This window comes from Cololabis saira, chromosome 8, assembly GCF_033807715.1.
Source record: "Cololabis saira isolate AMF1-May2022 chromosome 8, fColSai1.1, whole genome shotgun sequence".
Classification (NCBI taxonomy): Eukaryota; Metazoa; Chordata; class Actinopteri; order Beloniformes; family Belonidae; genus Cololabis; species Cololabis saira.
Window position 1 is genome coordinate 13995768 of NC_084594.1, and position 6558 is coordinate 14002325.

A 6558-nucleotide genomic window follows, 5' to 3' on the forward strand; every position below is an offset into this window, starting at 1 on the left:
AGAAATGCACACATATCTGCGTCAATAGGTCTCCTCATATACACAAAAAGATCATCTGTGGGTATTTTCTTCAAAGCAATCGTTAACTAAATCAGGATCTCCAAAGAAAGAAAACTTGTGATATCCCAGATTTGCATTTCATGGCTGAAATACAAATGACTTAAAATTAACATTGTTCCAGAATATCTGTCTCTTTTCTTTCATTTTCATTCAAAATCAAATTTTTGCATTATAAAAATACCCAAACAAACTGCAAACATTTTACAGGACTACAATTGAAAAAGCTGGACCTGGTTATTCTAAGGAAATTGCACAGAAACCGGTGGAACACGGTTTGAAAAATAAAAGAAAAAAGTAAATTCAAATTGCTGTGTCAAATAAAGTTTCATGATGCGAGTTAGGTGACAAAACACCCAAGGAAAATTTGTCACGTCAGGTTTGATCTCAATTCTCCAAGAATGGCTGATACAAATTAAATGAAATAGTTGCTCTAAAGGTCCTCTTCTCTTGAAATGAAAGAGCAATCTTGAAGCAAATTGTATTATTCGAAATTAAATCAAAACTTGTGGCTAAATGAAAATGTCAAAATGCAAACACACCAAAGTCATGTTCTTCAGGAAAAAGTTTTCCAAAGGCATTTAATGCACAATGTGAAATTATTTCAAATTTTTTGTCTTGCATGCATCGTAGTTACATATAAAAAAATTACATTACATTTCAGCTGAGAGTATATGTGCTTTACAGAGAGCAGCATGTTACATACCTCAACTTGAACGTGGATGCCCGGGATTCAGTGTTAGCGCAGATTTGGAGACCCAAGTGTCTAAAACAAGGGGAAAATATTTAAAAGGAAAAAATTAATACCAGTTAAGAGGAAGAGTCACTACAAATGCTCTGGGTTGTCCATAATAGTTTAACATATTAATAATAATACTTTAAGAAGTTGTAGACATGCTTATCTATGGTCTTGCAGGGAGAAGACAGAATTAAACAGTTTCAATCTATTAAGACAATACCATATTATCACTGAAACATGTCACTTTTGGTTAATATTCGTCACAGCCTCATTTATATAGGTATGTTATAGTATGGAGTCATAGTGTAGAAACACTGTTTACCACTGCATAAAAATAGACAATACTTTACAATATTTTTTATTTGTCAGTATATATATCGCATCAAACACACCGTCATTTGTCCTATGCTTTTAACCACTAATCACTAATTACACTAGGAGCAGTGGGCTGCCATTTTTCCGGTGCCCAGGGAGCAGTTGAGGGTTTTGGGGCCTTGCTCATGGGTCCACAATGGTTCACCTCGGTTTCCAACCCAGGGACTCGAACCTGGGACCTCAGTCCTCTGTAACCACTAGACCAGGGGTCGGCAACCCAAAACGTTGAAAGAGCCATATTGGACCAAAAACACAAAAAACAAATATGTCTGGAGCTGCAAAAAATGAAGTCTTGTATAAGTCTTAGAATGAAGGCAAATGGCAAAAGGCAAAATGTCGAGAAAAAAGTCGAAATGTCGAGATTATTGTTGAAGTACAATCTCGAGAAAAAAGTCGAAATGTCGAGAAAAAAGTCGAAATGTCGAGATTAAAAAAGGAAAAAGGAAGAAAAAAAGAGAAAAAAAAGGAAAAAAAAGAAGAAAAAAAGAAAAAAAAAAAGGTTAAACATTTTTGAAAAAGCTCCAGGGAGCCATTAGGGCGGCGCTAAAGAGCCGCATGCGGCTCTGGAGCCGCAGGTTGCCGACCCCTGCACTAGACCACCACTCCCCATTCAATGAACAAGCTGTTCAATTAACTTCATTTGCGTGAAATTTTGCCAGTAGGAACAGTAACAACTAAATGTTGTTGACTTTAGAAAAATGTTTTGTTCCTACCACCACCCGTTTGACCTCCACTAGGTGTACAATTCATATGCCATCCATAGCCACGTTTCCATTACACAAAGAAAATCAAATCTCTGTATCTGAATATAAGGTGGTGCTGCAAGGGGTCGATTATTCCATTGAACTGGGGTTTTCAAATAAGCGTATTTCTCATAACACTCCATGTCTGGTCCTGAGAGAATTGTCGTCAAAACAACATAAAAGAAAATCCTCAATGTTGAATATGATGAACTAAAACATCTCTAATCTTTGACAAATTATTGTGATTGCCTCTATGACTGTGGGGAAAGAAGTCAGATGATGAATGCCGCAGATGATCCTTCCAAATGATTATTCAGAGGCAAAGCCCATATGTTATGCATTAAGTAGTGTTTTAGCACAACTACATAGTATTAATGGAGACCAAAATCAGCTAGAAACTATATTTTGATTACTTAAAAATGACCAACTACATCACATCCAGCACTGCCAGCAAGGTGGAAATTCTCAAGAGGTGTTTCCATTACATTTTTGCAAATATGTGTAAAATCGAATTGCATGAAAAAACACCTCCTGGAAAGTGAGAAAAGGTTTATTTGATATTTTCAAGTTTTTTCTAATTAGTGCAGTTTCCATTACAGGATCTCCTTTTCAATATTTGGTTTTGCACAAATCTAGGGGTAACAGAAATGCACCTACTGCTGAATGGACTTTCAGCACAGTTCTATTTTTTTGTCTCAATTGCAATTGAAGATTTTCAGTTCAAAGTTTACCAGAATATTGAAACAGGGAAGCTTGGAAAACTCTGTACTTAATGCCTCAATCTGTCGTATTCTTTATAAAGAGCAAATTTAAATGTAATATTTATTATTTGTGCTCGCCTATCTAATAGTACTAAAAGGTGTGCAAACCATCTACTTACAGAGGTATGGAATGAATATGAGACCCTTTGAAATCCACTCGTCAGTATTCTTAAAAAAATATTTAAAAAAAACGGTGAAGTAACCAAACAGCTCTTCTGTATTTACACTTTGACAAAAAAAATCTTAATATTTGATTACTTATTTGGTGCCACCAGCAGAAATGCTAAAAAATCACCAGTGCAACAACCATACCTCAGGGAACAATTATTATTTATCCATGTGCGTTCATTGTAATTAATATTGCCAGTACTTAATAACATATTAAATCATGACGGAGATATAGAGAAATCTTGGTGTAATTATTGATTCAGACCTGAACTTCAACAGCCATCTAAAGTTTATCACTAAATCTGCCTATTACCACCTGAAAAACATTGCTAGAATTAAGGGGATTCTGTTTAAACAAGACATGGAAAAACGTATTCATGCATTAATTTTCAGTAGGTTGGATTATTGCAATGGCATCTTTACGTATTACGTCTTTAAGTATTATTTATCCATGTATGTTCATTGTAATCAATACTACCAGTATATATGTACGGATTTACGGAGATTATATATATATATATATATATATATATATATATATATATATATATATCTCAGGGCTGGGCGATATATATCGAGTATATTCGATGTATCTCGGCTTCTACTCTGTGCGATGTACAATGTATATATCGTGAATATTCGAGTATACATTGTCACGCATTTGCTTTTAGCCGCGGGCATCAAATTACCGGCTTTTCTCACTCTCTCGTCTCGTCTCTCCTTCTCAGAGAGATAAAACAAGCGCACCTTGTTACATACGTCAGTCACGTGTGTTGAGTTCCACCCCGCTTTAACTTTAACTTTCCCAAACTCGGCCTGTTTGCGCCGTGAGTTCACCCGCGCGGTTGCTACGCGCGACGGACTCTTTTCAAACCACACTGGGACGGTTTAGTAAAGACGAGAGGGGTTTTCTCCTTGCACGCCGCGCTGATGTTGCTCCAACTATCCGCTCTGCGCGATATGTGTGTCCGCGCAGCGCGCCGCCGAGCCTTCCAGAGCTGAGAAACGTCACCTAGTGTTGCTTAAATGTGGCCACATGAAATCATTCACTATCATCGAAACAAAGTCAAACAAGACTATATGACGTCATATTTCTAACAATAAGTGAAAGTGATGCAAAGTAAAGGAGGAGAGGATGAAACATTGCAGTCCCTACAACTACAATTAGTCTTAATACAAAGGTGCTGTAAAGGCCCCTCCTGCTCAGAGCAGCTCATCCCAGGTAAAACCAGGTAAAACCAGGTAAAACTGGGACCAGAAGATTCTTAGCAGATGTTCTTCAGACGGGGAGTCAGAGATGCAACGTGCACTTTCTGTTTTGAAATGACACTTTTTATGTTTGTGCCACTCACTGCTTAGTAACTGTTTAATAAATACAGTTTTGGTAAATTTCACTTATTTGTGATTTCCCCCTTTTTGCATGAAAGTTTAAAATTAGCATATATTAATGCAGTATGAACAAGAATGTTTTAATGTAGACGTATAGAATCGTCTTACTGGTGTGATTGTAGGCATCAAAGTGTTAATTCAAGGCGAAGGAAAAATATTGAGATATATATCGTGTATCGTGACAAAGCCTAAAAATAGACATATTAATAAAAGGCCATATCGCTCAGCCCTAATGGCAATGGCATCTTTACGTAGTAAGTTTTTAATCTAAATGGGATCTTCCTGGTTAAATAAAAAAAATAAAAAAACCTATTACGTCTAAGTATTATTTATCCATGTATGTTCATTGTAATCAATACTGCCACTACTTAATAGGATATTAAATCATGACGGATATATATGTCTATAGATAGATAGACAGTACTCGAGTAGAGGGGGGATGGCATCCCCCCTGAAATAAAAAGGGTCCAAATCATCCTCCCTGTAAAACTGCCATCCCTTATGTCATTTCATCAATGAATGTGGTTTTACTGCTATTTCAACATTTAGAGTCATCACCAGAAAAATAACACAGGAAAAATAACGTATTTGACAATTTTCATCTGTTTCAAGTAAATTTTCTCTTGAAATAAGTAGAAAAATCTGCCAGTGGGACAAGATTTACCTTCTTATTACACGCAAAAAAATCTTGTTCCACTGGCAGATTTTTCTACTTATTTCAAGTGAAAATCTACTTGAAACAGGTGAAAATTGTTGTTTTTTCCAGTGATGAGTCTTGTTTTAAGTCAATTGAGATTTTTTGCTAAAATTAGACATTTTAACTAGAAATAAGACAAATATTCTTGTTAAGATTTTGAGTTTTTGCAGTGATCCATTTTACTTTTCCTGTGAAGGACAGAGTCATATTGATAAGTTCAGAAAACTGTTTTTTATTGTTGTGATGTATTTGATGTAAGCCCAGTGGATATTTCAAGCTTACAGAAGGCTGCATTTAACTGCTGCTATGTCATTCCTGCAGTATTCCTGCAGGTGTTTTGGTCAGTGCTATTATTTGTAATATATTATATTATTTGTAATCAGCACAAATTATCTGTCCCCATATGATAAAATCCACCATCCCCCCTGATTTCTTTTACAACTCGAGTACTGTAGATAGATATAAAGGATTTAATGAATGTGTTGCGCTTATAGTGATATTTTACAGCATGCAGCACATCCTCACTAGACCATATATGCTATATCTTATAAAATCATCAAAACATTAACATTCACTGATCTTTTATTCATAATAAAACCAGACACTTGTGCAGCAGCAGCGTGTAAAGTCACTTGTTTGATTTATGGTCCCGCGTTACACCAACGCAGAGCCTACGCCGTAGGATTACGGTCCCCGCGTACCCTACGCCGTAGCTCTGCGTCGGTGTAACGCGGAACCATAAATCAGCCTTTATCCAGCTAACGTGGTTGCGTCCATCACGGCCTGGCGCTCAGCAAATGGCGTTACAGGCTCCAAATCACCGGGTATAAAAATAGGGCGCCACACATTTGTTCATACAAGCTTGCACTCTTAATATCCCCAACCGAATTATTTAGTGAGATTATAACGGCGTGGTTATTTGAGCAACAAAGCTTAAAGCGGTGCAGCTAGGTTAGCCAGGTTAGCTTCCACAAGGAAGACGAAACCCAAATGGCTTTGTTTTCGAGGTTACTTCACAAGTTATGTTGACGCAGTCGACTAAATGCACGGGGATTATATTTTGTAGACGATATAACACTGGCTGACTTACCTTGAACTTTCACTTTGTCTCAGTTTCAGGTCGTTCTCGGTAACCGCCGCTCTTAGAAGCTGCTCCGTCTTCTGCGAGGTGCGCATGCGCGGGTGTAAGCGGGTTAACCCATAGACACGTGTCTAATATTAGTATTTTTTTTATGTATGTATATGTATATATATGTATATGTATATATATATGTGTATATATATATATGTGTATATATATATATGTATATATATATATATATATATATATATATATATATATATATATATATATATATATATATATATATATATATACATATATACACACAGGACTGTCTCAGAAAATTAGAATATTGTGATTTTCTGTAATGCAATTACAAAAACAAAAATGTCATACATTCTGGATTCATTAGGCAAGGCAAGGCAAATTTATTTAAATAGCACAATTCAACACAAGGTAATTCAAAGTGCTTTACATTGACATTAAAAGCGACAGGACATAATAACAAATAGGTAAGAATAAGAAAAGAAGTAAAATAATAAAAAGCACAAGCTGTTAAAAATAAG

The 6558-nt window shown here is 36.0% G+C and overlaps 1 protein-coding gene across 4 annotated transcripts in view; it reads right to left on the reverse strand.

Annotated features, from left to right (window-relative positions):
- Window positions 1-6098, reverse strand: part of ncoa5 (nuclear receptor coactivator 5) — a 24260-nt gene extending 18162 nt beyond the window's left edge. For 3 of the 4 annotated variants that reach the window (XM_061726819.1, XM_061726818.1, XM_061726817.1), the window contains exons 1-2: window positions 6020-6098; window positions 764-823 (exon numbers count right to left, since the gene is read on the reverse strand). The gene's annotated coding sequence lies outside the window, so the exon portion shown is untranslated. The remainder of the gene's footprint in view (window positions 1-763; window positions 824-6019) is intronic. The other variant, XM_061726820.1, reaches the window with a different exon arrangement.
- Window positions 6099-6558: the final 460 nt, after the last annotated feature.